We start from the raw sequence: 9299 nt of genomic DNA on the forward strand, positions 1-9299 counted from the left end.
AATATCTTTTATCTCTTCAAAAATGTAAGTCTGGCCCTGGCTGGTGTGGCTCAGTTGGTTGGAGTGTCATTGCATTCATCAAAAGGTTGTGGGTTCAATCCCTGGTCAGGGCACATACCTAGGTTGCAGGTTTGATCCCTGGTTGGGTATGTAGAGGAAGCAACTGACTGATGTCTGTCTGTCTGTCTCTCTCCCCTCCTTTCTTCCCTCCCCCTTCCTCTCCCTTTAATATCAGTAAGCATCCAAACATTCTTGGGTGAGGAATATATATATAATCTGATACATTATTTTACTTACCTTTGCCTAGATCAGATTTTCAATGTGTCTCATTATGGATAATATACAGCTTTATGTATTTTGATATAATTTACATATCATACAGTTAATACACTTAAAGTGAATAATTCAATGATTTTAGTATGTTCACATGGTTGCACAGCCATCACCATAATCAATTTTAGAATATTGTCATCTTCCCCATAAGAAACACCATATTTATTAGTAGCCACTCCCTGTTTTTCCTAATTATCTCAGCCCTTGGCAACCACAAATCTATTTTCGTCCATAGAGTAGCCTATTCTGGACATTTCATATAAATGGAATAATAGATAATGTGGTCCTTTGTGACTGGTTTTTCAAGACTCATCCATATTGTTTTGTGTATCAGTACTTCTTTTTTTTTAAGGATTTTATTTATTTATTTTTAAACAGAGGAAAAGAGAGAGAGAAAGAGAAGGAGAGAAACATCAATGTGTGGTTGCCTCTCACACACCCCCAGCTGGGGACCTGGCCCACAACCCAGGCATGTGCCTTGACTGGAATTTGAGCCTGCAACCCTTCGGTTTGCAGGCAGGCGCTCAATCCACTGAGCCCCACCAGTCAGGACACTTCTTTTTTGTAGCCAAATGATATTCCATTGCAGAGTTATATAGTATTTTTCTACTATGAATAATGCTAATATAAACATTTGCATATATATTTTAATGACATACATTTTCATTTCTTTTGGGTATATATCTAGGAATGGAATTTCTGGGTCATATGGTAACTATACTTAACATTTAGAGGAACTGTGAGACTGTTCAAGGTATCTGTGCAATTTTACATTTCCAGTAGCTGTATTTGAAGGTTCTAATTTTTCCACATCCTCACCAAAACTTGTTATTCACCTTTTTTGATGATAGCTATGCCATTGTGTGTAAAGTGATATCTCACTGTGGTTTCAGCTTGCATTTCCCTGATGGTTAATGACAGAAAGCATTTTTCATTTGTTTTTAGAATAGTTGTATATATTCTTTGAAGAAATACTTATTCGGATATTTTGCCCACTTTAATTGGGTTATTTGTGTATTTATTATTGATCTGTAAGAGTTCTTTATATATTCTAGGTACAAGCCCCTTATATACAGGAGTGGGCAAAAGTAGGTTTATAGGTGTGAGTATATGAAACATGTTTTACTGTTATATTATTATTTATTAATTATTGTATTATTTATTTGTATTACAACTCTAAACCTACAAATAGTACAATAATTAATAAATAATAATATAACAGTAAAACATGTTTCATATACTCACACCTATAAACCTACTTTTGCCCACTCCTGTATATGATTTGCAAATATTTTCTCCCATTCTGTGTGTTGTATTTTCATTTTCTTAATGGTGCCCTTTGAAGCACAAAGTCTTTTTTTTATTTTGATGAAATCCAATTTATTTATTTTTCTTTTGTTGCTTGTACTTTGATTTTGATGTGGCATTTAAGAAACCATTGCCTAATCCAAGGTCATGAGAATTTACCACTTGTTTTCTTCTAAGAGCTTAATAGCTGTAGTGCTTACATTTCCATTTTGAGTTATTGTTTATAAATCATGTGAGAAAATGGGTCCAACTTCATTCTTTTGAATTTGGATATTTAGTTGTGTCATCTCCATTTGTTGAAAAGACTATTCTTTTCCAACTGAATGCCTTGGCAGCCCTTTTGAAAATAAATTAAATGTAAATATGAAGATTTATTTCTAGACTTTCCATTATATTCCATTGATCTATATGTCCAGCTTTATGTCAATACCAAACTTTCTTGATGATTGTGACCTTAAGTTTTGAAGTAAGGAAGTGTGAGTCTTCCAACTTTGACTCATTCAGGATTATTTTGGCTATTCTTGGTTCCTTCAATGTCCATGTGAATTTTAGGGTCAATTTGTCCAGTTCTGCAGGTGAAATGGCTGGAATTTTGGTAGGAATTGTTATTAAGGTGTACATAAATTTCTGGGACTATTGCTACTTTAATAATATGAAGTCTTGTAATCCATGATCTCTTTCCATTTATTTAGATCTTTAATTTCTTTCAGAGTACAGGTTTCCCCTGCTACTGGAAAGTAGAGCCTTCTTATGAAACCTTTTGTAGGCCAAAATAGCATAAAGCAAAGAAGCAATTACCATTAATTTGTATGTTTTTATTTTGTTTACTATGATGGAAATGCTTAATTACATCCAGTTTTATGCTAAGCGTAAATACCCTTATGCGCTCTCTTAAGCCTTTCTGATATATTGGGACACATCTTGCTAATCAATACACAATACAGAAATAAAACACTGATGCTCAGACACAATTCAAAGCTTATGGCAGCTTGATGCTGAGGTTCTGAGTGTAGTTCCCAGAGAAGGAGCTTGGCGGCGACCCTCTGGCTGCTCAGGATGTGTGCTGCAAATGCCATTTCTGCTTTTCACCTTTTTAAAAATAAATAAATAAATAAATAAAAGTGTAAATCCTCTTCGGATTTCTTTCAGTTAGGGAAAACAGGTACTAACATAGGTCCTTTGTAAAAGCAAAGTGGCATAATGCAAACTTTCGAACAGTGGGGGATACCTGTATAAGTTTTATACTTGTATTGGTAAATTTATTCCTAAGTAATTTATTATTTTGGATGCTATTGAAGATAAAATTACTTCATAAATTTTATTTTAGAGTGGTTTATTATTGTTAATATATAAAAGCATAATTGATGTTTCTGCAATTAATCATGTACCCAGCAACCTTAGTGGTGTTATTTATTAGGTCTAATTATGTTTTAGTGTATTCCTTAGGATTTTCAATATGTAAGACAATATTATTTGTAGAGATAGTTTTACTTTTTTCCAACTTGGATGCCTTTATTTCATTTTCTTTCTTAAGTAATCTTACTAGAACCTCTAGTACAATGTTTAATAGAAGTGGTAAGCATGGCAATCCTTTCTTGCCATCCTGATCTTAGGGGCAAAACATTTTCTTTCACAATTAAGTATAATGTGATATTTTCATAGTTATTTTATCAGGAAAATTTCTTTCTATTTCTACTTCTTGGATTTTTTAAAATTATGAACAGATATCAAATATTGGCATTGCTTTCCCTATGTTTATCAAAATGATCATGTGGCTTTTGTCTTTTATTTGTTTATTTTTTTGATAAGGTATATTACATTAGTTTTACTTTGGATGTTAAATGAACCTTGCATTTCTGAGATATATCCCACATGGTCATGGTATATGCTGAGTCTTTTGGTAAACTAGCATATGGATTAGCTTGAAGTTTTGTTTTTTTGTTTTTTTTTCAAACCAGAACACTTATTGCACAACATATTATTGAAATCCTCAAGGTGAGCTGGATGCTGCAGCAGCTACCGTCTTGGGTTTAGGTGTTCATCGTTTCTTCATGGAACCCACGCCTGAATCTGTAGTATACAATTTTTTAAAAATCATGAATTGAGGATATGTTTAGAGGAAGGGTGAGGGTGGCGGCGAGGAGAGAGGAGAGAGACAGAGAGAGAGTGAGACAGAGAGAGAGAGAGACAGAGAGAGAGAGAGAGAGAGACAGAGAGAGAGACAGAGAGAGAGACAGAGACAGAGAGACAGAGAGAGACAGAAACAGAGAGACAGATGTGCCCTGACTGAAAATTGAACCCTCAACCTTTTGGGTACTGGACAATGCTCCAACCAACAGAGCCACCCAGCTAGGGCTGTGACGTACAATTTTTAGGTGCCTCATTCAACCAATCCTTGTGGTGTTTATCTTTTTTAGCCTTGACATTCCAGTTATACTTTCTCTTCCTCTTGTCAGGGTAGCCACACTTGCCACAGGTTGACTTCTGAAGGTGGTAAGCCTCTGAGTCATAGCAGCGGCACAATGTGTGCATTATATTGCAACCCTTTCCAAACAATGACATTCCCTTTGTCATCTTGTTTCTGTGACTGAGACTCTAGCTTGAAGCTTTCGTAGAGCTACCAGGTTCTTCTCTGTGCTTACCACCAGAATCACCATTGTTGTTGAAAGCAATGTTATGCTTGAACTTGCTCAATCTGTTTCAGATAAAGTCAGTTCCTTTGGGGAGAGCTTAGAAAAATCTCTTCTTACAGACAGTCTCTTCCCACTGAACAAAACCTCTGTGCCAATACTCTGGAGTTGGGGACTGGCATGATAGCTCTGCTTTACAAGCAAGGCACTGGGTGGGGCAGTAACCTTTGATCATCCCCATTTGTTTCTCCCATTGCGGAATTTTCACCCAATGAATGAGCTGGGGTAAGAGCTACTGGGATCCCAGGATCCTTAGCCTGCTATTCTTAGAATAGAACCTCTGCTCTGCAAGTAGGGGTTTTGAACGATTTTTGAAAAATAATTTTCACCAGTTATGATTGTTTTGTTGAGGATTGGCTCCATTTTTCATATTACCATTCCATAAGTACTAGTGTGAGAATAATCTTGGAGTTGATTCTGACCATATCACTTTCTTCCTTTAATAATATTGCTTTCTCATGACTCTATAATTGTTATTTTCTAAATATAATGATGTGCTATCTGCATTTTAAGCCTTGTTTTCTATTTCCCCCATAATAATGTAGGCACAGAGAAGGATATACCATGACCTGAAAACACCTGTATCATTTAGTATTTATTCCTTTAAAATTAATCTTTCTATATTGCTCTTTCCTCCACCTCTGTCAAGTTGTCAGTGTTTGAAGGATCCCTCTAATACCACCTTCTCCTTCATGAATCTTTTTGCAATCTTAGAAGGCAAAATTATTTCCATCATTACCCACATTAGCAATTTGAAATTCTTCCATAGCCTTTATCTCATTAAACTGTGCTTTAGAATCATTTTATATATACTTTTAAAATATTCTATTCTGTGAACTCTTTGTAAGCAAGGTTTTTACTATTTATTGGTACATTTACACAATACTTGAACACAATTCCTTGAATAGGATGTAAACTTTCTATTGAATCTAAGTGAATACACGTTTTGTCTCAAAGTACTATGCAGCTTTTGTGTCCCTTAAAGAATTATAAAACATAAAATATTCAGAATTGATCATGGGACAATTAAAATTTTCTCTCCATTAATTATTTTACTGAGCCATTAAAACACTATATTTCATCTTCTAATGAGGGGATCTAGCAAAATGAACAAAGCTAGCCTTTCACCCTTCACTATGACTGCAGCAACACCATGGGTTACAGTGTCAATTACATTGATTTACTGCTAAGTAAATGGAGACTTGTGGACTAGTCAACACTGTATTCTCTGCTCACTAGTTACATTAGGTCACAATGTTGCTTCTATTTGCAATGGATTCACTGAGTTAAGGGAAAAATAAAATATTTTCCTCCTAGGAGCTCTAACAGATCATTTTTACTTTTACTTTGGTTAAAATTAATACTTCTTGAAAAAATAAAATTTCCAAAGAATGGCTAACATTAATAAGCACTGATTTGCCTTGATTTGATAATTTAGGAATATGAAATGTGGTTTGAGAAATGTTTTGAACATTCATAGTCATTTAGAGATTTTTCCAGAGCCATTTGGAAATGTGAAATTGAAAGCAGATGGGATTTGGACCTGATGGTAAACAGCCCTTATATTTGCCATGAGACAACATAAAATCTCTCTTCTTCTTCATTACAAAAGATAATGGACAATTTGAGTGTCATTTTTTTCACAATCTTATAGACTTGTTTTCTGATCTGTACACATTTTGTTTCTGTGGTAAGGCATGATTCATTTCCAATTTATGTTATACTTTGTAATGGGTTTTTAAAAATTGCTTCATATTCTTTGTTTTTTTTTTTGGCTTGTTTTCCTTTTTTCCATCTATTGGAATATATTGACAAAGAATTATGACAGGGAGTATTAGTACATGCACACACATATATGCACATACAGAGAGAGAAACACAAATAGGAGAAAATGAAATAGGAAAAACCCTTAGGGTCTTTCTAATGTTCTTCTAAAGTCATTTTTCCCATTTCAACTTAAATCTATACTTGAACAAGTTAAATAAGATATAACATTTTTGAAAAATGGGATCTTTTTTTTTCTAATTTAATGTCTTATGGAAAAATTCTGCACTTACACTCTCAGGATTGTCTTTCTAAAATTGTTGCTTTTTATTAGTGACATCTAATTGAATTTAAAAATGATTAAAACTGTGACTTTATTAATCAGGTGGGGTTGCTAATAATAATAAATACTATAAATGTAATTCATAAAATCAAGGCAACAACAACATTTGTGGGCTCTGGTAAAGCTCTAATTTCAATTTAAAACAATAGTTTATTTAAAAGAATTTCTAAATGTTCTTGGCATAATTTACTGTACTAAAATGCTTAATTTACTGTTCTTAAAATGCTTAATACCTATATTCTGATGGGTATTAAGCATTTTAAGAAGAGTTTCAATGGTTTCTTGCTTGAATTTTTGGCTTAGCAACAAATGGAATTGACAAAAACTTCTGAATGTACACACACACACACACACACACACACACACAGTGGGTAAGGTGAGAGAGAGAAAGAAAGAAAAGCATCTGTTTTATTGCTTCTCTAGTCTTATTCAGAAAACCCTATGAATAGCATGTTTTTCTCAGGCCATCCTCTGTCAGAAGAACCAGACTTCAGGTTATCTGCTAGAGTTTAGGATTTAATCTCATAAATAATCAACCAATCAACCAATCAATGAATCAAATATTTATTGAATGCTCACTAAATGCAAGTAATTTATGATATAACTTCTGGGTTGAATATTAAATTCCCATATTTAAGTGTTCTTCTTTTTATATCTTGCATTTATCATTCAACACTTAATCCTCTTATTGTTGCTTATGCTTTGAGTCACTGCCCTATTGGAAAGTTTCTTGACTTTTCTCTCCCACCTCTAACCTATCTGCTCCTAATTTTCTTCTTTTTCATTTTCTTTCCATTAATCTGCTCTGCAAAGGCTTTGTCGGGAAGCAAAGTAGAGGTCTATTTCAGAGTTATTATAATTATCATATTGCTGTTAGTTTGAGAGCTCATGCTATGTGCCAGATGCTAAACCATGCTTTAAATACCCTAGTCATATAATCTCAAAAAGAAAAAAATTATCAAAGCAGAGATATTGTTATTTTGTCATTGGTCACATAAATATTATTTCTCTGGATCTCTATTTATACACAAATTTAGTAAACAAGTAGTTTGTTGTGCCATTCTGTACTTTGCAATGCATAAATTACTGTTGTTAAACAGTGATTAGCCTCATGATCTTTTTCTTAATAAGGTCAACAAATAAGCAAAAAATTACAATAGTAGGGGAAAAGTCCAGTGGTGGAAATATAGCCTTGGTATCTCATAAGATAAATGCATGGATGTCAGGAGGATGTTTTGAAGAAGTTAATATGTGTTCCTTTTTGAGAGAGGAGTTAACCAGATAGACGAGGTTGTTGTGGATGTGGCCATGGGGAGAGTGTCTCAGGTGAATGGAAAAAAGTATGAAAGGCATCAAAGACACAGAACATATGATATTTTGAGGACATTCAAAAAAAGCCAATGAAAGGAAGGTCAGAAAGAACAGTAAGTACCAGATATTGAGAGCTAGCTAACAGCAGAATTTCTTTGTTCTCCCCAACTTTATTGTTATAATTGACAAAAAACAGTTGTGTAAATTTAAGATGTACAATGTAATTATTTGATATACATATAAAGTGATTACCACAATAAAGTTATTAATGAGTTTCTGAAATCCTATAGCCTTGGTTCAAGTCCAAGCTCTGCCCATTCTTACCTGTTATTTAAACTTTTTGTCACTCAGATTTATACCTGTATGATGGAGAGAATTTTAATCCTTTCATTATAAAGTTTTGTTAAGGATTAAACCAGTTAATAGCATCAAATATTTTCTAATATCCTTTATCATGCAACAAATGCTATATGAGTATTGGCTGCTATTATGCTCTGCTGAAGAAACTGAAGGGACAGGGATATGTTTAGACTTTTATTTTAATAGGACCCCTGTGGAAGAACTGAGAGGAATGGACAGTGGGATGCATAACTGCCTTCAGGAAGACCAGACCAGTGCAGTATGTGGCTTAGAAATGTTTGACAGACCAACAAAGATGGTAGATGTGGGGATGGGGAAGGGGGCATAGGTGTAGTTTGTGCCTGACTCAGGACCCTTACCATATATAGAAGGAAAATCTGTTCTGAAAAGCTGGCTGTATTGTGGTTCTGCTCACAAAAATAGAAAAAAAGAGTAAGAACAGACTTTGTCATGTGAACACCTTGACTTTACTTTCCTATGGTATGCAGTAATAAAGATATCTGGCAAGTAGTTGAAAATGTATGTCTGGAGATGAAGAGCTAAATCTAATTAGGGCATTTAGATTTGAAGAGAGTTATCATGAAAAAAATTTGGAAAGCAATTTTTGGAGTAGAGTTTACAGAAAAATGTAGAATTGTTGAGTGACTTCACTATATTTAATCTGCACATAACTCAATTGAATACATGAAGCATCTATTCTGAGAGTGGTGTTTTCATATAAGAATCACAGATCATAAACTAAATGAACTTCAAAATAATTGGAGTTCTTGTGTTTATAAAACACTGACAACAATATCTGGAGTTTAGAGAAACCCTTATTAAAATGCCATTCTCTTTCCCTTATACTTCCTTTCACCCATAAAATTTCTCAGCTTATCTCTTCCAGTTCTTCATTAGAACCCCAACCTTCTCTACAATCCTCTTTATAAACTCTGCCAAAATATCTATTTCTTAAAGAATTATATATTTCTCTTAATTATTTACTACTACTCCTGATTTAGTGTTTCACAAAACTGAAAGAATTAGGCTGTGAATGTCCCAACCCTTTTAGAGAATGCATATCAGCAAAAACACTGATAAAGAGTCAGAACCTTTTTTATAAGGAGAGAAAAGTTTGGGAGTACTCACAGAACAATATTTAGTTTTGCAAATATACACATACTTAAAAAGCTTTGAGAAGGAGGTTCTGA

The 9299-nt window shown here is 33.9% G+C and overlaps 1 pseudogene; it reads right to left on the reverse strand.

Moving 5' to 3' along the window:
* Nucleotides 1-3631: 3631 nt before the first annotated feature.
* On the reverse strand, nucleotides 3632-4215 carry LOC149991665 (large ribosomal subunit protein eL37-like; annotated as a pseudogene).
* Nucleotides 4216-9299: the final 5084 nt, after the last annotated feature.

The sequence above is a fragment of the Furipterus horrens genome, unplaced genomic scaffold, assembly GCF_987537825.1.
Source record: "Furipterus horrens unplaced genomic scaffold, mFurHor1.1.pri manual_scaffold_17, whole genome shotgun sequence".
Classification (NCBI taxonomy): domain Eukaryota; kingdom Metazoa; phylum Chordata; class Mammalia; order Chiroptera; family Furipteridae; genus Furipterus; species Furipterus horrens.